The sequence below is a fragment of the Mastigoproctus giganteus genome, chromosome 3 (assembly GCF_048544385.1).
Source record: "Mastigoproctus giganteus isolate SK-2022 chromosome 3, ASM4854438v1, whole genome shotgun sequence".
Taxonomy (NCBI): Eukaryota; Metazoa; Arthropoda; class Arachnida; order Uropygi; family Thelyphonidae; genus Mastigoproctus; species Mastigoproctus giganteus.
The window spans coordinates 43,744,177-43,771,824 of NC_143577.1; positions in this window are offsets into that span (position 1 = coordinate 43,744,177).

A 27,648-nucleotide genomic window follows, 5' to 3' on the forward strand; every position below is an offset into this window, starting at 1 on the left:
AAAGTTGGTTCTGTGAGTTTGAAGTTGGACAGTAAATGATGTTGGCTGGTGGCGGCACGTGTTCGGACTGTTTTGAAAGAGAGAGCAGGAATTATAGAAGCTAATTCAGAAGAACAGTACCCATGGAAGTATCTGTAGAAGAGGCATGCAGCAGAAACAGTACGTCTATGAGATAGCGAGTGCAGAGACTCTGTTAGAGATGAGTCATTAATGAAGTAGTAGTAGTAGTAGTAGTAGTGGCGCATGATGCAAGAAAGCAAGTGTAGGAGCTTATGCAGCATCAGCCAAAAAAAAAAAAAAAAAAAATCATCACGCCATTCCCTCCAAATGCCTGTCCAGTTCCTCCTTAAATTTATTTAACCTATCAACTTCCACAACGACAGATGGAAGTTTGTTCCAGCAATTAACCACCCGCTGGCTAAAGGCAAATTTCCGCACATCTATTCTACATCTGTCCTTTCTTAATTTGAACTTATGTCCCCGTAGGTTCGTAATCTGAACAAGTGGAAGGATCCCATCAGAATTCAGCGTGCTCAACCCATTCAAGGCCTTATAGACCTCAATCAGATCACCGCGCAGGTGCCTAGTCTCCAGCCACTGCAATTTGCAGAACTTAAGCCTCTCTTGGTAAGAGAATCCCTTCATTCCCCTCACCAATCGTGTTGCTCTTCTCTGTACACGCTCAAGCAAATCTACATCCTTCCTAAAATGAGGCCTCCAGACCTGTACGCAGTACTCAAGGCGTGGCCTGACCATTGCCTTATACAGAGGGACAATCACCTCCTTTTCCCTGCTAGCAAAATTCCTATATATCATTGACAAAACCCCATGACCTGCCCTAGCAGCCTGTCTGCATTGCTCAGAAAACTTCATATCTGACTGCACAATTACTCCCAGGTCTTTTTCATTTTCTACCACCTTAAGTGTAGTACCACACAGTTGGTACGTTTCTCTGGGGTTACTTCTACCCATATGCAGTACTTTGCATTTGTCAAGGTTGAACTTCAGTTGCCACTTCTTAGCCCATCTGCCCAAATTATCTAGATCCTGTTGCAGTAGCACACTGCCATTACTGTCATTAACAACCCTGCCAACCTTTGTGTCATCTGCAAACTTCGACATTAAGCCTGATATACCTTCATCAATATCATTGATAAATACACAAAACAACAGTGGACCCAACACCGAACCCTGTGGGACTCCACTAATAACATTAGTCCATGAAGAGCAGCACCCATTGATTACCACCCTCTGTCTTCTCCCACTTAACCATCCTTTTATCCATTGTAGCAACTTACCCTTAATACCATTCTGCTCCAATTTGTACAGTAGTCTTCCATGCGCAACAGTGTCAAAAGCTTTCCTGAAATCCAAGTTAGGCCTTTCTGAATGGAATCAAGAAGCCTGAGATCGGTTTGGGGGCACCATCCCAGATGTGGGAACAATATTCCATGGCAGGGCGGATTTGCGATTTATACAGAGTGAGCAGCTGTTTGGAAGAAAAGTACCGCCGAGAGCGAAAGAGAAAACCAAGTTTTTTAAATGCAGAAGAAGCAATATTTTTGATGTGCTTGTGCCAAGAGAGATTAGACGTCAGGGTAATCCCCAAAAGAGATATATCATTTTGCCTTGAAATCGGAGTGTCACTAAAGATAAGCATAGGAGCAGAAGAATCCTTTTGCGAAATATAAGACAAGACTGAGTTTTAGAAGGGTTGAAATCAACTAAGTTGTCTTTGCCCCACTGGAAAATTACCTGAAGATCGGCATTTAAGGAATTGGTAGCAGATTTTCGAGAAGTTGAAGCTGATTGAGAGCAGGACAAGGTTTCTCAAAATGGAAAGTGGAATGCAATGTGCTATCATCTGCAAAACTGTGGATAGAATTTCCAGTCAATGGAATAAGGTCATTAGTATACAAGAGGAAAAAGAGTGGGTGAAAGAACTGAACCTTGGGGGACTGAACCTTGGAATAGTTAGCCTGACTTGCAATTAATTCCGGTGCTTCAGCTTGGGTGTAGCAGCCAGTCTCAATTTCAAGTTGTGTACGGATGTCCACGTATAAATGAAAATTATACATCAGGTGGCCCCAAGATTCCCTGTTTCTGCAGGTGCAATCTGGGGTGTCTGTGAGGCCCATGCTGTGGAGTTTTTCATTGAAGCCACCATGGCTCATTAACAAGAATAGGGCATGGAGCCCTGGAGTGAACCATTTAGAAAAGGATTGAATTTCCGGGTGATTGCTCCGTGCTGTGATTCCCTTTGTTCCCTTTCTCCTGCCACCTGGGGACTAACAGCATTCTTATTCTATTCAGATCTTGTTTAGCAGGAATGGTGAGGTCTCTCTGGATGTTGTGAGCATTGTTCTGCATGTTCCTTTTGCGGGGAAACTTTATCTGGTGATAAATAACTTCCATATCAAGAGGAATCTTTCTGGTAAGGACCTGGAGTGCAAAGTGGAGGTTGTTCTGCAGGTCCTGGTCATTGCTAGGAGTGCAGCCCTTTGGGCCTGTAGTAGTTGATTTCTCACAGCCTGTATGTTGACTTTGTGTCCCCATGCCTCTGCTCCATATGTCATTATTGGAAGAACAATACAATTGTAGTATAGATTTAGGGTTCGGGGTTTAAGGCCCCATTCCTTCTTAGTAATATTAATAATCCTTCTTATATATATATATATATATATATATATATATATATATATATATATATATATGTCTTGACATACTTTATATATATATATATATATATATATATATATATATATATGTCTTGACATACTTGATATGTTGGAAAAAAGAGTCTGCAATCAAAGACTACTTCAAAGTATTTTGTGCCTGCCACGCTTTTAATGGATTGGCCATTGTACCTAACAGTGGGTGGCCTTGCCGGGTTTAATTTCCCTTTGAGGAGCATCTGTACTGTCTTGTGTGGGGAGATTTGTAGCTTGTGCTGAGTAGTCCAATCTTGGAGATCTGTCATGATTGTATTGATCTGTTGTTCTATTTGGGCTCTGGAGTTTCCCTCTACCAGCCTGGTAAGGTCATTGGCGTACACAAGGAATGGTATTTGATACCTCAGCCAGGTATAAAATACCATTGTCCAACACAGGGGCCCCAGGATGTACCCCTGCGGGAAGCCTCTGGTGACAGGCCTATGAACTTCCAGTTGGTTAGATCTGACAAGAAGTGTTCGGTAGCTGAGAAGTAGCTGGTAAACAGCAGATAAAGCGGGTTCGAGACTTCAGCTTCCCTGAGTCTCTCCAGGACACTCTGCAAACATAAGGTGTCAAAGGCCACTTTGAAATCAACAAGGAGGGCAATCAAATACTTCTCGGTGGTGTTTCTTGTTGTGGAGACTAGAGCTGTCATCGCGTCTTCTGCAGAGCGCCCTTTAGTGAACCCATACTGGTGAGGGGATACAAGATGTTTGTAATGGTAATAGATCAGTACTCTTTGTGCGATCAGTTTTTCCAGAATTTTGCCTAAAATTGGAAGCAGGACAATGAGTCGATACGAGTTTGGATCCAGTGCAGGCTTCGTTGGGTTTTTGATCAGGATTTTGAGTAGTGCCTTCTTCCAGGTATGAAGGAAGATTCCCTCCTATAGACATGTGTTGTAGGGATTTTCAAGAACAGAGAGAATTGCCTTCCAAGCTCGTTTGAGGATTTCTACCTCAATTCCATCAATGCCAGGGCATTTGCCAACCTTGCTTGACATTATGGCTTCTTCAATCTCTACTCTGGTAAAAGGACCTTCTTCAGTTGTACCTCTGTGAGTGAGTGATTGTTATTTGTTAGATATTTGCATTGTTGTCTCCTGGCTGTTGTCATCTTTGTGGACAATGGCATCAAGGGTCCTATTCACGGACTCCCTCCAAGAGGTAGGTTCTTCATTTTACCCATCTTGAATAGAAGAGAAGATTTCCCCAGGATGGCGTTTTGTGGTTACCAGCCTGTGCACAAGACCCCAAGGGTCTGTGTTCCCACTTGTTTGTACTAGGGTTTCCCAGGTATGTCTCTTTTGTGTATTTCTTGATGATACAGCCGCGTCATATCTCTGTACCGCTCCAGAAGGATTGCTACATCATTTTGACTCCTAGAGTGATCTCTTCTTACCCTCTGATAATCTTTTCTGGCTGCCCTTGTTTGCATTTTCATAGCTGTGAGATTGTTAGTCCACCAGGGGACATGGTTGGATCGTCTTTTCTTCCTTGGGATAGAGATTTCAGATGATTATTTAAATGTGTCCCAGTCTGCTGTTGCAATTTTATACCTCGGCAAGCTGTTTATGTCGTGTCTATGGTTCGGTGTGGTTCTTTGGATTCTGGTTATGATTGCATTGTGGTCACTTGTGGTACACTGCGTATTAACTCTCCATTCTGTTACTTTTCTGCTTAGGGAACTAGTGGCCATGGTGAAATCTATGGAGGAGTGACCCATGGGAGTAACACAAGTGGGTGGATGGCCTGGTCTGTTTAGAATTTGCGTATTGTGTGCCAGTATCACCTCTTCAAATAATTCACCTTTGGGGCATGTACGTGCATTGTTTCACATGATTGAGTTTGCATTCGCGTCAACTGCAATGAGGAGGTCAGAGCTCCTTAGTTTATTAATAGCATGATCCAAATAATTGACATACGGATCTGTAGATTGGAAGTCCTGACTACATTGTGAATAGAGGCTTATCAGATGAAGCTGTCCTGTGGGACCTTCAACACATGCACAGGCAGCATGGGTGGAGAATAGGGCAGTTATTTTTGTCACTGTGAGCTTATGATTAGTAATGGCTATTGCCGCCCAAACTCGGGCAGTAGCATTTCCCCCTTGTCCAGTTGTAACCCCTTCAGACTGGATTATTCTGGTTGTAGATGGCAGCCCCTTGACAACCCCACTTTGTGAGAGTAGGGCTCCTGTAAGAGTAAGATTGTTGGTTTTTCTTCCTGGATTAATTTTGCTAACTGTCCCTTCACTAGCAGGGATATGTGACAGTTCTGTTGAACTATTTTTGTTGTTGCTCTATTGTAATTACTTCTGTAGATGTGGTTATTCGTAAGCTGTTTTCATGATTCCACTGCTCTTATATATTCCAGACACTTGTTATCCTTGTAAGAATGATTATGTTGCTTCTTTTTTTGCTTTGAAATTCGGATAGGGAGGGGCTGTTTTTTATTTGGGCACTCTATGTGTTTGTGGCCTGCGATTCCAAGGTGTCCACAATTTGGGTTCTGTTGTCTGCAGTATTTAGTAGGCTGCCCATCGCACAGACATTTATAGCATCTAGTAGGAACCAGATAGTCTTTAATGCTATGTGCAGTCCACCCAAGATGAACCCTGTTGTTTTTTGAGAGTAAAGATCGCCTCATGCTACTTGAGGTGTCTAATATCCAGTGCCTCGTCCCTTTGGCTGTTGGTTTGGTGGCAAACCTAATCTTCAGGTCTTTGTTTATCTCTTGTTTGTTTCGGGACTTATTAGGCGCATCGGCAACTATGGCCATAGTGCGCCACTTCATCTCTTCTTCAGTGATTCCATGGTCTTCTAGGTTTTTGTGTAGCAAGTCTTCAAGCAGTTCCTCCTTAGTGATGTCTTTTGGCACATCATAAATAGCCAGTGTCGATCCAAGCTTTTTTGGCATCTCTAATTTCATGCCAATGGAGGTAAAGTTATCACAGCTTTTGATTTTAGTTAGATCTTCATTGGTAGCAGTTTCAATTATAATAGCTTTTGCTCTTGTTTTCCTTATGCTTTTTATTTTTACACTCTTCAAATCCTTCTTTAGCTTTGTTGTTATCTCCATATTGATTTCTTCGCTTGTTTTTTTGTGTCTCATTGTCTATTGGCTTGACTAGTGTGATGTGGTTAGTCTTCTGAATGCCTTTGTTCCTTGATTGACTCCTTTTTCTAGTCATAAGGGCTGGGATGTACTTTGCAGTAGCCTGGGCATAAGAATGTGTATGCTGACACACTTGTGGTTGAGGCGCCTCCATAGCCAGGTGGGAAGGAGCAGCAGTGCGTCGCACACGCTTCTTGATTAGACCGGGGTTCGAGCCCGTCACCACCAAATACGGAGGATGCGGAAAGGTCAGGGAATGACCACCGCATATCCCGGAGCAATATGGCCTTAGTTGCTAATGCTCCTAAAAACCAAATAACAACAACAACTTGTGGTTGAGTTGATCTTATCTCTCCTTTCTCTTCAATTTTTCCTTTCATCTTTTCATTTTCCATTAGTACCTCAATAATGAGACGCTCCATTTGTCCCCATGCTTCATTTATCTTCAGGACAGCAGCTTTGGTAATATTTGATTCCTCCTTTAGTTTTTCTGCTAAGACAGTGCACAAAGCATACACTCTGTTAATTCTGACTTGTCTACTTCTTGGGGGTCCTTGGGGGAAGATTCTTTGGATGTTACTAAATCTTGGGGGTCTGCATTCTCTTCAGGAACTTCTGGTTCTTTGGGGTCTAGATTCCTTTCAAGAACTTCTGGTTCAGTAAGTGGAGGATGATCCTCAGGAATGACTTTTTTTAAATGGATCCGGGCAGCAGCCATTGCTTTGTGTTGGGGTAGTGTTGTTTGTGTTATAAGGCAGGCAAAGTTCTCTGACACTTTTTAGTGTAAAATCTACTGTTTTTGTTCTTTATTTATACTCAAATTGGATGAAGAGCAATTCTTGGTGTTTTTATGACCTGTTGTAAGATGTAATGTTAAACACTAATGGGGGGGAGCAGGAATACAGCATTTAACCCTAAAAATGCTAAAAATTTTAATAAGATATAAAAATAGGATCAGTTAAGGATAATTTAGGGGTCCTGATTTTGAAAATGTAATTAAAATAATTTTACAGGGCCAACTTGGGATAAAAACTTCAAAAAGGATTGGGATTTTGGACAGACATAACATGGAGAGAAAGGAATAAGGAAAAAAAAGTTTAACTTACAAAATAAGGCAAAATGCAATTTAAAAGGGGATAGGAAGAAAGAATAGAATGTACAGAATGTAGCAATATAAATTTTAAATCTAAAAATAAAAAAAATTAAACACAATATAATTTTTAAGTACTAATGAGGGGGAGAAGCAAGAAAATAGCAGTTCAACACAAAATACTAAACATTTTCACAGGTTATATAAATAGGGTGAGTTAAGGATTATGATTATGAAATTATACTCAAAATAGTTTAACAGGGCCTTACTGGGAGTCAAACCTAAAAAATATTGGGATTTTGAGCTTTTGTTTGTTATTTGGTTTTTAGGAGCATTAGCAACTAAGGCCATATTGCTCCGAGGATATGCGGTGGTCATTCCCTGATCTTTCCGCATCCTCCGTATTTGGTGGTGACGGGCTCGAACCCCGGCTTAATCAAGAAGCGTGTGCTATGCACTGTTGCTCCTGCCCACCTAGCTACGAAGGCACTGGGGTATTTTGAGCAGTCATAGCATGGGAGAGAGAGCTGTAAATAAAACATATTTAAATCTAAGAAAATAAGACAAAATACTAATTTAAAAGTGTAGGAAGAAACAATGTGGTATAGAAAATCTAGCAATATAAAATTTTTAATCACTGAATCAAAATTTTAAATGTTATGATCATTTCAAAATGTACCATTTTTGGCATTGAAATAACATGAGGGGGGGAAGAAGTACAAAACTTTCTAAAATTAGGTAATTAATGCGTGTAGATTGGCCAAAATTGACGGAGAGGGGTATTACTGGTCCCTGTTCATGATTCAACACTCGGAGTAGTATAATAGCACCTTCCAAGGAAGATAAGGTGCCCGTTATCTTAACATATGCTATTCACAAATTTTAATTTACAATTCTGAAATTTGGCACAATTATAGTATTAACGATGTTGACTTTGAAGACTTAATTAATATTTTCCAATTCACAACAGTTCGTGAATGATATCTCTTCAAAATTCCGAACCGTCTCTGGAAGCAATATGGCGCTGCTATACAATTTAAAAAGATATTAGCAACCTAAGCAGGATCATGGATAATGGTATCGGTTTCTAATTTGAACATAAGCTCAAGCCTTAGCGCCGAGAACTCGGCACTCGATTAGCATTGTGTAAGGCATACCAGCCCTTACTGTGGATCACTGGAAAGCGGTCTTGTGGAGCTATGAATCGCTGTATGTACTATTTCCCTCTGTCTGTGCCGTAGCATAGTAATTATAATCACCGTTCTCTCAACACCGGGTGGAAAAGACTCGGATTCGAATCCCATCAATGACACGAGGAACTTTTATAGATTACTTTTTTTCACTCTGTGGCAGAATTATTCGGTCTCGGGTCATTGTTCTCGGGTGGCCCTAATCTGACAGTTTCGGTTTCAGTCTGGTTTCTGAAAGAATAAGTGTCCTCAAGATCTTATATTTACTCTCCGACAATTAAATGAAATCTCAATAGAATATGGGAAAGAAGTTAACCGATGTTTTCTCAGCGTGAAGAAGACTTTTCAAATGAAAATCCTAACAAAGATATATAAACTGGAAAATTGGAAAATGATGCCTATACATGTAACCAAATTACTTTTGCGGATGATATTGTACCGTTGGATAACTTTGAAGAAAGTTGGCAAATTAATTTTGAATATGGAAGTAATAATTTGAAAGAATAAAGCCAAACCTGTGTTTATCGCAAGGTGAAGCAAAATTGAAAGCTGAGTAAAAATTAGAAGAGGTACTGCTGAGTAAAAATTAGAACAGGTTCAGAATTTTAAGTATAGTCATAAACACGATGACAAAACAAAAGAAGAAATTAAGAGAAGATTATGATCATGCGAGATGCAACGGAATACGATTTAGAGGAAAGTCACGTTTGGCATGAGATTACAACATTAAAAAGATTCTGCAGTCCAAAGGAATGGCAGATCAAGAGGCCTGACGATTTCCGCACAGCCTCGACAGCAATAGGTAGAGAACGACAGGCTAAATAAGTATGTATCTGTATGTTTCTGAGGAAATAAAAAGCACATATGTTGTGAAGCTATAATCTACCATTAATAGTTCAAGTACTGTTTAAAAAAATCACTCACAGAGTATTAATCCTTTGTGTTAGTTCACTCTCTACACGAAATATATTTACTCTCTACTCCTCATGAAATGTTTTTATTGATTTGAATTTCTTCGTACCATTGTTTTCTAGAATGTTAAGAAGTAGTTTCAAGGTGCTTCCTTGGATACTGAAATGAGTTCATAAGATTAATTTTAGTGCGTTTATATCAATGTCAGTGGTCGGCATCCTTTTCTACGGCTGGTAACATCTTGTTGGGTCATAACAGTCGATCGGTGATAAACTATGTAGTGTAGATTATGTAGAATGTAATAAATAAATAAATAAATAAATCCTTCAAGCATTTTTGTTTTTAAATTCAAAATCTAAATACATGTAGTAATAATGATACTATTTTAGATATAATTTTTAGTAATGAAGTGTACGAATTTTTAATGGCTTCCTCTTAATAATAAATTTCTTTAGAAAGGTATACTAAATCTGGTTGGTATTTTTGTTACTTTAAACCGCACATACGATTCCGCATTGTCTCTTGTTAACTTGTTTTGTAATGGATTGTATGTGTCCGTGTTATGGGTGGCTCCCACGCTCTCGCCTATCTCCACCTGTATATATACTGTATTTGGGTAAAACTTCCAGCAAAAAGGAAAAGGCCTGAAAGTGTATCTTATCTTAACTGTGCTAAAGCACAAAATCCCGCACCCACCGCAGGAAGTGCTAGATCGATAGGTGCGAACAGTGCCGTCCCCAAGATACCCAATTTGCAAAAAAAAAAAAAAAAAACCACCATTAAAATAATAAATAAATAAAAAAAAGAAAACCCACACCCACCGGAGAAAAGACTATATCGGTGAGTGCTACAACCCGCCCCCAGTATCCTAGCCAGCAAAAAAAAAAAGAAAATAAAATAAAATAATAAATAAAATAAAAAATAATAAATAAAATAGTGGATTAATGACTTTCTAAATTTACCTTAGATTTAATGATCTGTTATAATGCTTACCCAATGTCTACGCCGCCGGAAAACACACAAATCTCTTGCAATAAATTAAATCTCATCTGATTAACATGATAATTACTTTAATTACCAAAATTAAATCTTCAGTATGTAACAATAACTTTCCTCTTTGTTCAGAATACAAATTACGCTCGTATAAAATATGATGCCGTGTTTCAGGTTGACCATAACTACACAAAGGAGAATTTACAAGGCCAAAATGGTATACCTTAAAATCAAGGTATACCTCAAGGACCCATGGCCAATCAGGACATATGACAATTCCATTACTAAAAAAAAAAAACCATTTATTATTCTTATTATCAAAAATAACAGTGACCCTGGGGAAAAACAATCTCATCACCTCCCCAGTGTCACTTAAATCCCACCGCTGTTGCCATTTCAAAGCCAATTGATTTAAAATATCATTCTTGGCCTTTGTCAATTCAGTAGCATTATCAAAAGTAATATTCATAGAAGAAACAATTGTACCTTTTTTTTTATAGTAGCAAAGTGCCCTATATACAATGTATAAGTCGAATGATAAGTGGCCTGCCAACACCTGCATTGCGTTAGTTGAAACTGTCCTGCATACATGTAAAATAACTAAAAGTATAGACCTCTGGATCGAAAGTAATTTTTGTTTAAACTTAACATTGACAATTCTATGATACCACGCTGAGGCAGCATAGGTTACAATGGGCAAAAACACTGCTTTAATATAAATTAAGCACCGTCCTTTTCAGACCCCATTCAGATCTTGTTAATCTTATTATTGCCGAACCGAACTTTTTAACTTTTTCATGTAATTTAAGTGGGGGAGAAAGGACAGTTTATCACCTAGCCTTTTACCTAAATACTTCACAACAGACACAAAGGGAATCTGAACTTCATTAATTTTAGCCTTGGGTGGGTGTTCATAATTTAATCTCCCTTTAAGAAGCATCGTAACGATTTTAGAGGTAGAAATCACCAACTTATAAATAAATATCTTTTATTGCAGGCAGTGATTGGATACATGCTTGCCTGATGCAATGTTACCCACAACAGCGACAATGCTAGGGGTTTCACATTAAATAACTAATACAGGTAAAATTACATAAGACAATAAACGTATAATTACGTATTTTACATTTAAAATTGATATTAACATGGGAAATGAAAACATATGAAAAGACGATGGCAGTCACTCGGTTGAAGACGAAAGCTGGTCCCTGATGATGCGTCTTCTATACGATTTGTCCTTTATGAACTTATGCAAACGAGCCTTTGCCTCCAAATTTTTTAAAGGATTTAACACATATTTCATTTGAATTTCATTTATAACGGATTTAACACATTTCATTTGAGAAAATATTTGTTCGCACATAAAGGAAAAACGAAATGGAGATAGAATGGCGAATGCAGATAGAACCGTCGCATGCTGCAATCATGATTGCAAGGTTCTCGAATTGAAATTACATTACGGATTTTTAATTTTTTTTAAGTGAATTAAAAATGTTCGGCTATGGGTCAACCAAATCATGCTGGCAGGTCATAGCTTGTCAATCGTAGATCTAGGTTGTTGTAAGAGGTGATTTCCCCTTGATTATAGAGTGCACGTACTGTAGGCGGTGGCCAAAGGTTTGATTTGTAAAGTTGTTTCATGGATTTTTCAAGAGTGCGCATCTAATTTATATCAGTTTAAACTTTTAATCTTTAGGGTTTTTTCAGTTTTTAATTTTAGGTGGTCATTTTAGTTCACAAACTTTACAAGTTTGTGTTATATCGGCCTCCCGGATGTGCCAGTTAGATATATACATTAATGCAACCATGATATGCGGAGTAAGGATTAAACGAAAATTTAAATCTTCTGTGTATACTTCGGGACGACCGCTTAAAGTTTTGACGATGAAAGTGGGATTGATCAGTTGCTCTGTTAGATAAGCTGTTTTTCAGATCACTGTTTTCAAATTCCATGCCCTCCTGCTCACTTCCTCTTTTTGATAACATATCCAGGCTTTTTTGTATACTACTATTAATTTGGATCACTTTTATGATTACTCAAACAGGCATTTTGCTACAATTTAAGATTTATGGTTGTTAATAACTAAATGATGTTTTTAAGAAAACACCAGTAACAAAATTATCTGAGATGCTACTTAAGTATACCGTGAGTGAGCACACGCACGCACCGTTGTCTAGCCAGTCAAGATTGATAATGAACAACTAACAACGTCACCACTTTTGTCATGGTCAGCCTTCCTTTCGACATGATCTGCCGCCGTGCAGTCTTGGCGGCTTTTCTGATCTCGGAGCATGCGTTCGTACGTTTTATGCGTGGAATGCGGCCTATTGTCTGCGACACCTTATCGCAGCATGAACGTTGCTATTGCAGCCTTCTACGTTTACCGGCATTTGACCAAACACGCCCACCGATTTCAGGCTTTGCTTTCATTATCGTTGCTTTTCTTTTTGCATTGTTGCTGTCTTTTGGTATTTCACATTATGTGATAATGAACAGTATTTGGCACGTAATTCAAGTAGACAGTTTATCTCATAATCAGGTACTGTCAGCTCACATAAAGAACATACGAAGTGTGCTGGTGGAATTAGCCTCTTTGAACGTTTCTTTCTTTGGCGTTAAGTTCATGACCTAGAAAGCGACCTATCGTGTGTCATTCAAAGATTTTCTCATTGTGTTGCGTAAAAAAAAAAAAAAATAAATAAATAAATAAAATAAAAATAAATAAATAAATTTAAAAAAAAATGTATTTCGTGTTTATTTAACGGAGATTCAGTTTGATTTTAGAAATGTATAAGGTATATGTGAATAATCTGTTTAAATTTCAAGAAAGGTCGTTTGGAAATAGCAAACATATTGAGAACCAGAAATAACAGACTAATGAGAAATGTTTTATACATGTAATAATTGAGATGACTAATAATAACCGGTAGTTCTATATATTATTATTCATTTTGACATAAATCTATAATAATAAACAGCTTTACTTTTGAGTTTCAGAGAGGCTGGTTTTAGATATCTCAATTATTTTTAGTGGGACCAAATGGTAATTTAACAAATGCTAACTAGGAAATTTTTACCAAAGTTATTTTGGAAAATAATAAGCTTTTTATGCAAACTAAAAGGTATAGATTAGTAGATTAGTGTGAATATAAAAATGTGTGAATATAGAAATATAAATTAGTGTGTAATAAAGCTACTCAGGAGTAAGGCATGATTTGGTAGATACTGATAAGTCCTTACCTAAGAGTGTGAAGAATAGTAGCAAATCATCTTCGTTTAGGTTAGCAGTAAAATTAAAGGAATCATACATTTTGGCCCACTGATATCTATGGTAACAGTATCGATGATACTTTAAAAAAATGCTCTTGTTTAATACTCTGACAAGACCACTAGGTCACAGGAGTAGAGTAAATTATGAATACAATCGTTAATCGTATTTAGCCTTCGCGGGCTTGAACCACAGTCCACTCAAAAAGTGTGTGCTACTGCACTCTCGCTCTTGACCACTCGGTTGTCTCAGGCAGGCCTCCCCAACTGATTTATAATTTGAATAAATATTTATTAAAGTTATCATCCCCATCTCCCCCAATTCTTAATGGTCACTACTTGTTGCATAGTGTGATGGACGATTATCGTGTAATGTCTCTCCGTCATATCCTCGTCGATTTTGTTTCCAGATGGTCTTTCATTACTGCACGGCTTTGCTTTGTGAAGTTCTTGGATTTGGTAGGCCAGAAACTTTTCAAATACCTTTCGTCTCTTTATCGTACCTCTGTAAATGATTTTTTTTTTCGTGTATTCCTTAAGCTTGTACCACAATAGTATAAATATAGTATATTCATACTATTCCCATTCCCACAGAGTAACCGTCCAATTCTGCTTTGAATTTAGACAGTCTCAATGTTACTTTGGGAAGCAACTTATTCCTGTGTTCGATAATCTTCTGCCTGTTAGTGAACTTCATGAGATCCAATCTTATGCTGTTCCCTGATAATTTATATTTGTGTCTCCTAGTTCTCGTTTTATCTACGTCGGAGAACAGACCTTGCTAATTTATTTTATTCAATCCCTTCAGAGCCTTATAGACCTTAATCATAACTCCCTTTAGATGTCTACTTTTCAAACTTCGCAATTCACATCTTCCAAGCCTTTCTTCATTTGCGCAACGATTTCCATTCATCACTAATATGGTCGCACTTTGAAACCTCTCCAGAAGTTCTTGTCTTTTTTAAGGTGTGGTCCCCAGACCTGAATACAGTATTCAAAATCGGTCTGATGATCGTCTTGTATAGAAGGATAATGACGTTCTTTTCCCATGGACAGGATACCATGTGCTCTCCTATCCTCCTGGTTACACTGCATAAAAAAATTTCATATCAGATTATATTATTTCATATCAGAATCGTAACGCTTAAGCCATTTTCGCCTCGAGCCAATTATAACTCCTTTCGCCCCCCCCCACTTTTACGTGACCCTAGGATTTTTGTTCCCCAGAAGAATAACTTCATTTAAAAGCATTAAACTTTAGTTGCCATTTTTTTGGAGCATGTATGCAACCGATCCAAGCCTTTTTGAAGCATCCTGGCCTACCTTGGATATTCTCGTCAACATCATATTGAAAATCAATTATGAAGATTAAATTATGAGTATTACTTAAAAATAGATAAACTGACTATATGAGTGATTAAATATAGTTCAGAATATACGCTCTCTCTCTGTGTGTGTGTGTGTGTGTTCTGCTATTAGAGTGATAATTAAGCAGGGATTCCAGGTCTCCTCCTACTTCTGTCTTTTTGCCACATTCGTTCATCATCATCTGTTTCCAATACGTTGCTGTCATTGCAAACACCGTGATCATTACTGTGAAGTGTATTTGCACTTGGTTACGCGTCTAGTGCGTTAGCATGAGACCGGAACGGACAATGTTATGGTTCATGACGAAAGACAAAAGGCCACACGGAAGGTGGGTTGGACGGACGTTACTGAGAGCCCGTTTTTATTGCATTGGCATCTTGCGTACTCCACCTGCCTTGTGCTGTTCCCACACTATTACCATGCGTTGAGAAGTACCCAGCAATGCTCGAGGCATCAAGCTTTTCGCATTTTGTTTATATGTATACCATATAGAGCACGTTGCAACTTATTAAAATTATTTAACAGTTGAAGTTAAATTTTTAGTCGCATTTTCTAGCAATAATGAGACATTACTTATTTATTTTAATAAGTACTCATTTTATCAGTATTTATTTTAATTACTTATTAGCCTTCTAGCCGATATGCCAAGAATAGCATATCAGCTAGAGGATTACACTTTCACAAAACTCACACAAAATAGTTACAAAACATACAAAATAGTTACTGAACTTATACATTTTCCGACACATGGAGAAGTTATGAGAAACAGTACTAAATTTAATATACATTCAAAAGACCAATAAGTTTGATTAGAATTCAACATACAGTCTTGCTGGCGAAAGCTTTAAAACTTTTTAAACCATATCCATTAGGATATGCTTGTAATAAGTTTTGTCCGTATAGAGTTTCTATGCATAAATTTTTAGTATATTGAAGATCTTCAGAATATTGCTGGAAATGTATGGTTTAGGCTTGTTAGGCTCCTCGACGGAAGAAGATCACTTCCGTTAGAAATTAATTATTCTGTTATTTTTTAATTATTTCTAAAGCTTTCTTTCACTTAACCTTCGAGAGTTTGACAAGTGATACAGTCGAATCTCCTAAATCCGGAATCCATTATCCGGCACCATCCATTTTCTGGCTGTCTTTAGGAAAATGGATGAATATGTCAAAACACCGGAGAACCGGAAAATGTTGTTCTCAGGCTGTCCATTTGCAGCGCGTGCGTTAGATGGACCTGATTTCCTTTCAGAGCCATCAGAGTTTCACTGCGCTCCAACGATACCAAGAAATTCATTAGGTCATGGAATCGCCTAATTGCTATGAGTGAGATTAGCGACTCATTAATAATATGCAATATTTATGCTGCCGAGTACTCCTAATCATGCCGCGTATTTATGCTGCCAAGTACTCCTAATCATTTCTCCATTCAACTTAATGACAGGTAGTCTATTCACATCAAGAGAGCTCTTTAGCAACATTGGTTTTGTTTTATTAGTCGAAATTTTAAGTTTATGTGTTTGACACCAAATATTCAAGTCCTCTAGACCTTCATTTGCTCTGCACTCTAGCTCTCGGCGGGAATTACCAAAAATCAGAATAGCAAGGTCGTCTGCGTAAGCTGTCTGAAGGATGTTGTCTCGATCAACCGAGAGCCACCCATCAAGGACCATGTTCCAGCACACAGGGCCAAGAACAGAGCCCTGAGGCAGCCCCTAGAAACAGATCTGGAGACAGAGCAGAATCCTGAGGAAACTGTGATGTTGCGAGAATCAAAGTAAATCGAAAGGAGACGGTAAATAAGTAGCAGAGACCCCGGCCTCTCTGGACCTCGCCAGGACACTCGGCCACCAAACAGTGTCGAATGCCCCTTTGAAATCAACAAAGAGACCGAGGACAGTTTTTAGAATTAGAATTTTGAACAGAGCTCAAAACCTGACAAATAGCATCAACAGAAGACCTTCCACGTGTAAAGCCAAATTGAAGTGGGGAACAGGAACTTAGGTTTCTGTCTAAATAGTAATTTAGAAGACGAGAAACAATTAATTTTTCCAAGACTTTGCCAAGGATGGGCAACAGTGCAATGGACCTGTAAGAGGCCGGATCATTGGAGGGTTTGTCAAAGGACTTAAGCAGAAGTTTAAGTCAAGCCTGTTTCCAAGCTAGCGGGAATAATCCCGAAGACAGACAAGCATTAGACTGCAGCCATGAAGGGCACATTTAGTAGAAAACAGTTTCCAGATAATTTGTGGCATAGTCTTTGCGTGTACCACAGTGGTTATAATCGCCGTCCTCCCCACACCGGGTGGAAAAGGCCCGCGTTGGAATCCCGCTAATGACGCGAGGAACTTTTATGAGTTTTTTTCATTCCGTTGGTCGGTCCCAGGGAAGGAGAGCAAGGTTTTTCGTCCAGCAAAACAGGCACATTCAATTTACAAAAATAATAAGCATGGATAGATGAGGTAATTTTTGGATGCCCTGATATGACAGTTTTTAACCTGTGGCATAAATATTGCTCTAATGGTATCAATATGACAATTGTGGACGAAAATACTCCTCATACTATAGCATCTTCAAGTATGGAAACAGCACCTAAAGAAAGACATTGTGCTTCTTGAAAGGATCCAAAGACGGGTAACTCGCCTGGTGAGATCGGCACAGGCGTCCATGTGAGGGAAGACTTCTAACATGTGGATTGCAGAGCTTGGAAACTAGGCACCTTAGAGGAGACTTGGTTGAGGTGTTTAAGGCTCTGAGAGGCGTAAGCAAAATGAATGAGGACGAAATTTTCACTGTTATAAATGAATCTAGAACTATGGGCCATAATTTCAATTTACAGGGGGAAATGTTTAGACTGGATTGCAGGAAGTTTTATTTTAGCCAGCGAGTTATAAATTACTGGAATAAATTACCTACATGGGTCGTAGATGCTGACAGTTTGGGGAAATTCAAAGGTCAGCTGGATAATTACCTAAGGGAGGAGGGAAACGCATATGTTGTCTATTTCCTTTTCGCTTATTAATTAATTATTATTATTTTTTTAATTTTCTTCTACTTATTGTTATTTTATTATTATTATTTTTTGTTTTTTTGGCTGGTGCACCATAAGCCATAGATTTCTTGCACTATATGGCCATTGCTAATACTAATCTCTACTACCAGCCTGCACTATTGACACTTGGCAGAATGGGTACATGGACTCATGATGTTTACACCATATTCTGCTCCTCCCATTAGAATCAAACAGCAGGAATCGGGATTCATCGGACCAAGCAGTCTTTTTTCCAGTCCTTCACTGTCCCTGCTAACCCAAGCTCACTGAAACCGCACCTCCTTGGTAATTCCTGATACGTGTGAAACCCGTTCAGTCGCTATTGGCTAGATATTATTTGGTTATTGGAACAATATCGATACACACGAGATAGAGTCCTACATGAAAACCATGATATGGTTGCAGCTTCCGAGATATTCATAACGGCGTGTTTGGTGACGATTATCATGCCACGTTCAAAGACATTTAAATCTCTCTTCTTGCCCATTCTCACACATAATAGCGTACTTGCATATCTGCTCACTTGATATACATATCGCATAGTACGAACATAGATGCTGTTACTAAAGGCAAGGCCGGTAACACCGGGTTTCTCCATGATGTATTGGAGAACCCGGAACAACGTAATTAATATTGGGCCATGGTCCTTGCAAATCTTATTTTACGACCTTTAAAAGTATGTGCGCCAGTGGCCCCAGACAATCTTTTATTATTATTATTATTATTTCTCCCTGATGTGGGCGGAACCCACATCAGGGAGAAATAATAATAATAATAATAATAATAATAATAATAATAATAATGTGATTTGTGCTAGTACCAAGTGCACAGGGTAGTTGTTATGTCTGATGTTACTGTTGGTCGAGGAACTCTCTGACTGCAGATTTTCATGGACTGCAACTTTCTGGAGTTCTTTGTATGTGTTCTTTGGGAGACCTATTGCTCTGTTATGTAGGATCTTTGGCACAATAGCGGTGGTTGACACGATGGTCGTTACTTGTTGCATATTCCATATCTCTTTGATTTCCTATCTTAGGTCCTTGTACTTCCTGATCTTTTCCTCGTGAGTTTTCTGGAGTTGCCAGTGTTGGGCATCCCTATGTCAATCAGATAGGTAGCCATTTCCTTCTTGTCAACACGGGTTATGGCCGGTCTGTTGCAGGATTGTGATTGTCTTGTCTGCTATTATGGCGTGATCCTAGTACAGCTTGTGGGTTGGGGTCTGTAGTACGGCTTGGGGTTCGTAGTTGTAATCTGGTTCACTCACTTTGATCAGCTGGTGTTCTCTCGCCAGCTTCTGTTGTATTATCCTGGTTTTCTGCTTGAGTCTACGAGTGTACTCTCTGTGGGTGATACCTTGCATCTTGCTGTGACGTGTTCGATCATTTCTGATGCCAAATGGCTTCGTCGACATTTTTCATCTGGCACTCCGGGCTCGTTTGCGATGCATTTTCTATAGTTCCAGTGTTGATTAACTGGTCTTGAATGGCGAACGTGAGTCCTTCAGTCTCAGGGTAGAGCGTTCCGCTTGTGAGAAATGCATTGGAAGCCATTTTATTTATGTTGTCTTGATGGAGGTCGTTGTAGCGTCTAACATGGAGTGTCTTCTTTGCCTATCTTTCTGTCTTCGTTTGCTCTGTCCGGGTGGGAGGAAGACTTCTCACTTAGGTTGAGTGGGGTATACTGTTTGTCTATCTTCCTTATGGTTGGGTAGAGTTTCGCTGGGTTTTTCTGGAAGTAATCCAGATTCACTATAGCTTTCTTCTGTTGCTTGATTAGGTCTATCAAGCCATTTCCTCCTTCTATCCGTGCTGTGGTCATTTTCTCCACGGCTGTCTTCGGATGGTGTTGGTGGCTCATGGTCATCATTGTCCTTGTCTTCCTCATGATATCCTCAAGTCGGTGTTAGTCTAATCTAAGATCGTGAAAAAGTATGTTAGCTCTGGGACTGCATAGGTGTTTATGGCTTTAATTGTGTTTCTTCCGTTCAACTTTGCTTTGAGCAGGCTCCTGAGTCTCTGAGTATTTTTCAGTCAGGCAGGCCTTGATCTCCTTGTGCTCTAACTGCTGAACCTGCATCACCTCAGTTATTGGTAGGTCTCTTCCCCTGTCACGGCTTTGATCTCTTTACCAGTCTGTAGCTCGTAGTTTCTGCCTACTAATTTCCCCTGATGCAATCCGTGGGTCTTGCACTTGTCAAGACTAAATTCCAACCTGATATCATTGCTGAATTCTTCGGTGATCCGGAGTAGTTCCTGGAGTTGCTTCTCGGTTACCGTTTAGAGTTTGATGTCTTCACGTGCATCAGGTGGGAGAGGGTTTACAGGTTTTTCCTTCCTTCATTGAGGTTATATTCATACTTGCCGTTGTTGAGAATGATGGAATGCAGGTTGAGTGTTAAACAGAACCACAGTGGGCTCAGGGCATCTCCTTGAAAGATTTCTCTCCTGATGGGGATCACTCTGGGTGTGATATTCTCGACCTTGATGGTGATGTTCCATTTCGCCATAGCCGCTTCTAGGAAGTTTGTCACTATCGGATTGACTTTGTAGATCTTCAGTGTGTCTGTTAGCCAGCTAGGAGGAGTCGAAGGTCTTGCGGTAATCGATGTAGATCGTGTGCAGGTTGCGCCCCTTCTTGTGGGCTTGATCTATAACTGTGGCATCAATGGTTAATTCTCCTTGCATCCTTTGGTCGTCTGCTTGTATCCTTTCTACTGTTCGGCCATAATGTTCTGGCTCTACAAGTGGTCTGATATCTTCTTGGTTATGCACCTGCTCAGGATCTTGTAGATCGTTGGGAGACAGATGATCGGCCTGTATTTTGCCGGGTTTCTTTCATTTTGGTGTTTAATCTTCAAATATGCGATTCCTTGAGTAAGAAACTCTTGGATTGTCTCTGGGTAACTTATTATTCGGGTGAATTTCTATGCCTTGAGATGCAAGTGAGCTTCTTGTATCAGTAGGTGTGGACGTTATCTATTCCCGGGGTTCGCCAGTTGTGGGACTTCCTGATCGATTGTTGTACTTCTTCCTCCCGAATCTCCCACTCTCTCATCTCTTGTACATCCTTGGTTTTCTTCCATTCTAGTTCTATCCAGGGGACTCGGCTGTTATGTCTTACTTCACTGCTCCAAATGTTGCTTCAGAACTCCTCAATACTTTGCTGCTTGGGTGGTCCGCTTCCGTCTTTCCCGTCTTGTCCGATACTCCTGTTGAAGGCTCTTTGGTTAACATCGAAGATTTGGGAGCTGGGAGCTCTGTTTGTATGGGCGTAGTCTCTTGCTGAGATGCGAGGAGGTTCTGCTTCAGTGTGTCTAAGTATTCTCTGATTTTTGGTCTCGTGTTTGCCGTGAATATTGTCTCTCTTGAGGATACTCTTCCTTTTCCAATTAGTTTCTTACTCCTAATGCCTCGTTGGTACTGGGTCAATTGGCCTGTCTTGACTCTTATTAACTCTTCTATCTTTTGCTGAAGTTTTCTTTTCTAAGCTTTCCATCATGTTCTTTAAGTGGTATGTCAAACAAATATGTTGAAATGGAGAAAATTAAAAATGTAATCACTTCAACCTGCGCATAGTAAAATTTGTCTTTAATTACTAAAGGAATTATAGAGAATTATCAGATGTTTCGTGGTGCTCTCTATAGCATTTCTTCAGTGGCCATAGTAACAGCAGAATTATAAAAAGTTGGTACTGTAATTAAAGTACCCTTTATTATTAATTTTGGGCTTATTTAACCATTATTAAATTGGATAAGTGAAATTTAATAGATAAATCGTTAATTAATTCACAGTTTTAATAATTTACCATTAATAATAATTTATATATAAAATCTTTATTGTATACAAACGTGGTATATACAATAGACTCTTCACAGCAGTAATGCCAGGGGGTTTACATTGGTTGGTGGACAATAGCCTTGGGGAGACGGGGCCCACATCGAAGTTCGGGCTCATCCCCCAGAGCCAACAATAAAATAGAATCAGTGTCAGATTATTTACAGGATATTATGCTTTTGACAGTATTTACAATGAATTAATAAAGATATTCATATTTACATTTATATTATATATATATTAATATTTATATTCATAAAGATATTCTTGACTTTATTTACAACACATTCATAAAGACATCGTGCTTTGAACATTATTTACAGTATATTGAGCATTATTATGCTGCCCTTATTAATGTGCACTTTGCCTGGCCAAGGTCAGGCTCTTAAGGATCTGTCTTCGGTACCTCCAATCCTTCGCAAACCTACAGAGGTCACCGTCAATTGAATTTATTGTGGGGAGCATCTCCCTGGGGAGAAAGCGGTCACTGAGCGCTAGTCTGTTATAGTGACCTGTGAGAGCTGATCTCAGTCCGGGTAGAGGGATCCTCCAGCCACACAGTTCCCAGATGCTTAGCTCCGAGACCATTCCGGTTGTCATCTTGACAGTGAGAACAAGGCGTTTTTCAAATACAAGATCTGAAAGTCGGTCAAAATTAAGTGACATCGCCATCCCAGTTGTCCTTTGCTGGGATGGACGACGATGTTTTTGCGTGATCCAACGAAGGAGCCAGTATTCGGCGGAGTACACGTGTTTGATGTTGGTAGGGGCCGCGGATCCCCAAATTTCCGAGGCATATAATACGACGGTGTATACTGAGGTGTATATGTACCGACGAGTCACATCCAGATCCCTGACGTGGAGCAGTTGTTATTTTGTGGTCCAGCGTATTTGACAGAATTTTGCTATGAGCTTGTCAATGTGGGGGTTGATGCTCAGTTTATAGTCGAAGACGACTCCCAAATCTGTATGCATCTTGACCACTGGGAAGGGAATGCCGTCTACAGAAGCTTGGATTTCAGTGGGTTGGCGCTTTAGAGAAAAGACAATTTGGGCTGATTTGGCAGGGTTAATGAGGAGACCAAATTTATGGAGATAGGATCCTAAGTTGTGTAACTTTTCACTGATCTTTTTATTGATGTTTGAGAGATATTCGCCGGGGTTAATCTGAATATATATCTTAATATCATCGGCATAGCAGAGTATGTCTTCTCTCTGTTGCACAAACGGAAGAATAACTGCAGTGAATAATGCTCTGGAGAGGAGTCCGCCTTAGGGAACTCCTGCAGTGATCTTTCTCCAGATTGTGTGTTGATCCGCTTTAAGAAGAATGGTTCTGTCGGAGAGCAGGGCTGTGATAAACCACAACATGTTACCTTTTATGTAGAAGTAGTTTTCTAGGAGGTGAACAAGTGAGGGGATACTGATAGAGTCGAAGGCAGCTTCCAGGTCGATGTAGGTGACGGCAAGCTCTGCTTTAGCTTCTAGTGCACTAAGAATGGTTTGGGTATGAATGTTAAATTGGTGACTGTGGATCTTCCTGTAATGGCTAGTGAATCTGTGGGGGTTTGTGAGGCATGATTTGATTGGTGATGGTGTAAAGTAATGTCTTCTCCATAAGCTTCAAGAGGCTGGAAGAATGAGAGATTGGCCTGAACTGTTTAATGAGGGTTGCAGATTGGCATTTAGGGTGTGGCCTCACAGCATATCTGTTCCAGAGAGGGGGAAAGTAGTGCTGCGTTAAGACATGGTTAAAAATTGATAGTAGAGGATCGATGATAAACGAGCTAAGACATTTAATCACGAATTGTGGCACAAGATCGGGGCCTGCAGTTGCAGTGGGCGGCAATCCATTTATAGCAGTTATAAGCTGCTTCCTGGCGATGCGAACGGTGGCGAGCATATCAGTAGGGACGTCGTTGATGGGTAAGTTGCCTAGGTGCATCGGGGCCACAGTGTTTGAGAACCGTGCAGTGTGGTCCATCCACAGTTCAAGGTCCAGTGTTTTAGGAATTCCTGTGTGCTGAGAGTCATAAAACGATTTGCCTCTTCTTAGGGTTGCATTTAAATGCTTTTTAATTGCAAATGATTTCTGGCGGTTGAAAACTGCCCAGGCTCTGGAGAAGTCTCACCATGCCAGTATGGCTTCACCCGTGGAAGGTCGTGTGAAGAAGCTCTGTTCGATTTGGTTTTACATATTGAAAGTTCTGAAGAAAAATTCGAATTGGCCATCTTCATAGACTTCGAGGGAGCCTTCGATACCGTCTGGTGGGATAGTGCCTTGGCACGCCTTCGAACTGCCGCTTGCCCCCAGCAATTATACAGCCTCTTCCAGAACTATTTTTCCGACCGAGCAGTTATTCTCAAGTCAAAATTCCAGCAAGTCACAAGATCAGTAAATCGAGGTTGTCCCCAAGGGTCAGTCCTGGGACCCCTCATTTGGAACATAGTCCTCCAAGACTGGCTCTCCCGCACCTTCAGGAATACAAAAATTGTGGCCTTTGCCGATGATCTCACAGTTGTGGTGTCAGGGCATTCACGGAAGGCCATTGAAGAAAATGCAAACCAGGTCCTCGACGATCTCTCAACTTGGGCCGCACTTAATAAATTGCATATCAACCCAACAAAAACTAAAATGATGCTATTCAAGAATAGACTGGATCTCAGGCGCCCACCGCAGGTAAAGATATGTAATGCTCAACTGCCAATCGTCACCGAAACCAAAGTACTTGGAGTGATTATTGACCACAAACTCAGCTTTCTTCCACATCTTGTTAATTTAAGAAACAAAGTTAAGAGATTCTCAGGAACCATCATACGCATCTCTAAGAATGATTGGGGACTCTCCAAAAGGTCCCTGCGGTTGTATTACAACGCAGTATTTTTACCAATTGTGACCTATGCAGCTGGAGCCTGGTTCCATCGGGTAACTCTTGTAAAGATGCGAGACAAGCTTGGAACCATCCAGAGGTCAATGTTAATGGCAATCTGCCGAGTGTGTAGAACGGTCTCCACTCCTGCCATTCAGGTCATTGCGGGAGCACTTCCGCTCGATCTACATGTCACCTTCCGAGGGCTGTGCTTCCGCATTACGAAAAATATCCCAACAAGGATCCTTGACATTGAGGTTAATCTGGATGCTGACCCCAAGGCTGAGATGACACGTTGCTACAACGAGCTCTTCAACATTTGGCAAACTCGATGGCATAATTCAACAAAGGGCATTGTCACAAAAAGATTCCTACCTGATGTAACCTACACTGCTACTAAATCTGTACAGTCTTGGTTCACCCCTTCACTAGAAACATCATACCTAATTACCGGACACGGATCCATGAATGAAAAATTACACCATCTGGGTCTCCACCCAACAGATCTCTGCCATTGTGGAGCCAAAGAGAACTGGTGGCATGTACTATTCGAGTGCATTGCGTATGCTGATCTGAGACACAACCTTGTCAGCTGTACACAGATCTCTGGCGAGTATCTAGAGCTCTTCCTACAGAACCCTAACAACCTCCCTGCACTGCAAACCTACTCAGCTGAAGTCTTTAGGCGCAGAAGAAGGATTAACAGACCACCAGTGGCAAACATCGATGACCCAGCAGTGGACTGAAACCGACCATGTATTTCCCCCCTCCCCCCAGCCTGCTGCATGGGCTGTGGAGCTTGTTTCTGCGGCCTGTGTTCAGGAAGGAAAACATCTCTCTCTCTCTCTTTCTCTTCCCCCCCCCCCTTTTTTTTTTTTTTTTTTTTTTTAATAAATATATATGTATATATGTTTTTTTTTTTTTTCTCGCATTCTACAATCAATCCATGGCTGTTTTTTTTTTTTTTTAATTTATTTTATTTTTTAATTATTATTATTATTATTTTATTTATTTAATTTATTTTATTTCTTTTATTCTTACTATTTTTTATTTATTTATTATTTATTTTTTTTTCTCTCTTCGCGTTCTAAATCAGTCACATGGTTGTTTTTTTTTTTTTTTTTTTTTTTTGCGTTCTTCAGGGTTGCTGTCACTTTTTTTTTTTTTTTGCGTTTTACAGTGATATTATTATTTTATTATTATTATTATTATTATTTTTTTTTTTTTTCTTTTGCACCACGGGAAAATCTAAATAAATATATATGTTTTTTTTTTTTTTTTTCTCTCCTCTGGAGTGGGCCCCTAGAGGAATCTGGCCCACCTTTTGGCAACATCAGGTGGATCAGAGTCTCATATTGAGACAGTACGTGATTAGCTGAGACTGGCCCACCTTCCCGTGGTGTGGACGAGTACCCAGAATCATCTGTCCAGGTGACTGATGCTTCTGGGTAGCCAAGTGGCCAGAACAGAACAACAGAACACACACATAATACACACAAACCGACGTCACACACATATCTGGCCCATTTGTAGTGATACTGTTCTTCACAGAGATACGAGGCGGAGTTGAACTAACGTTCTAGGAGCCGCCCATTACAAAAACACATGTCCACATGTCCACATGTCCATCCACAGTTCAAGGTCCAGTGTTTTAGGAATTCCTGTGTGCTGAGAGTCATAAAACGATTTGCCTCTTCTTAGGGTTGCATTTAAATGCTTTTTAATTGCAAATGATTTCTGGCGGTTGAAAACTGCCCAGGCTCTGGAGAAGGCACAGCGCCTGATTTTTTCCATCTCTTATGCAGATTTTGTTTTTCTTGAAAGCTGTTGTTCAATGCTAGTGTCCACCAAGCTCTCGAACGGGGAATGATGCAAACAGTCTTTGTAGCACCATAACTTGCAATGGTTCGAATCCATCTGGTCATGAGGTCCACAGCTAGCTCGAGATCACAATTATTGAGAGCCTCCCAAGGTATCGAGGATGCAACTTCGAGACATCGTGGTGGATCGATGAATTTGGGTGCTGTGATGTTTTTTTTTCTTTTTTGGGCCTTGGATATCAAAGTTAGGTGCGGCTAAGTGCAGGAGTATGGCAATGGGTTCGTGATCAGATTGAAATAGGTTGTGAGGACTGTCTTCGAAGTCGCATGGTGTTGAAGAGAATATCAAATCCAAGAGACTAGATCCTCTCGTGGGGTGACAATTAAATAGACTGATACCCATTGAATCCATACTGCTAATGAGTTTCCTACTAAGATGTGTGAGAGTAGGTGGAAGATTGAAATCTCCACAAATAATGTGCTTAGCAGAGGCGTGGAGGTGATTTGATTTACCAGCTAGTGGATCACTTCTTGAATGATGTCACTGTTTGGGCCTGGTGGAATGTATACTGTTGCTATGTCTATCAGGATGGCATTGAGCTTGAGGGATATCATAGAAGCTTCAAATGCAAGGGATTGGGTTACCACAAAATGTGCCAATGAGAAGATAGTGGTATTATAGAATATTGCGACCCCCCCCCTCTACGATCCTCTCTAGAGGAACAGAGCATCTGGTACCCAGCCTGAGGAGCACACGCAAGGGAGTCCCGTCCATTCCCAAGCCACGTTTCGGCAATGCAGAGAATATCAAAGGTTTTAGAGAGGAGAAGCTGTTCGATAGTGTCTAGCTTGTTACAAATACTCCTTGCATTTTGATAGACAATTCGAATGGTGGTAGCCATAGTAACTGGAGTTCGTACAGGTGGCAAGTCTCTTTTTAAGGTTCGCACTGATATACTGTGCATTGTGATGTGTACAGGGATATCCTTCACAGGTCTGGAGCCCTGGGGATTGTCATTATAATCTGCTGAGAGTTGGATTGAATGATATGTGGACAGTTTGTTTCCTATGGTAAGTTTGTTTTCAGTGAAGTTATCTGATTTTTCATGCGTTTTGTTGGCTTGGGACCTTGGTAGCTTTAATTGCTATTGCGTTTGATGGTTTCTTGCAGTTCTTGGCTTCTGATCTAGGAAGGGTTTGATGAGGGTTGCAGGGGGCCATAGCCTTGGTACCAGTACGAAGTTCATCTTCTCTGGGTGGCAGGTAAGGATGAAAGAGGCGTAGGTTGGATATCTGGTTCTTCTCTGTCTCACATCAATATTCATCCCATGTACTTCTGCACACATGGCCTTAATGCTGTCTGGTTTAGTAGTCGGTTCCAGTAGAGATATAAAGATTCGACCACGAGCTGAACTGCTG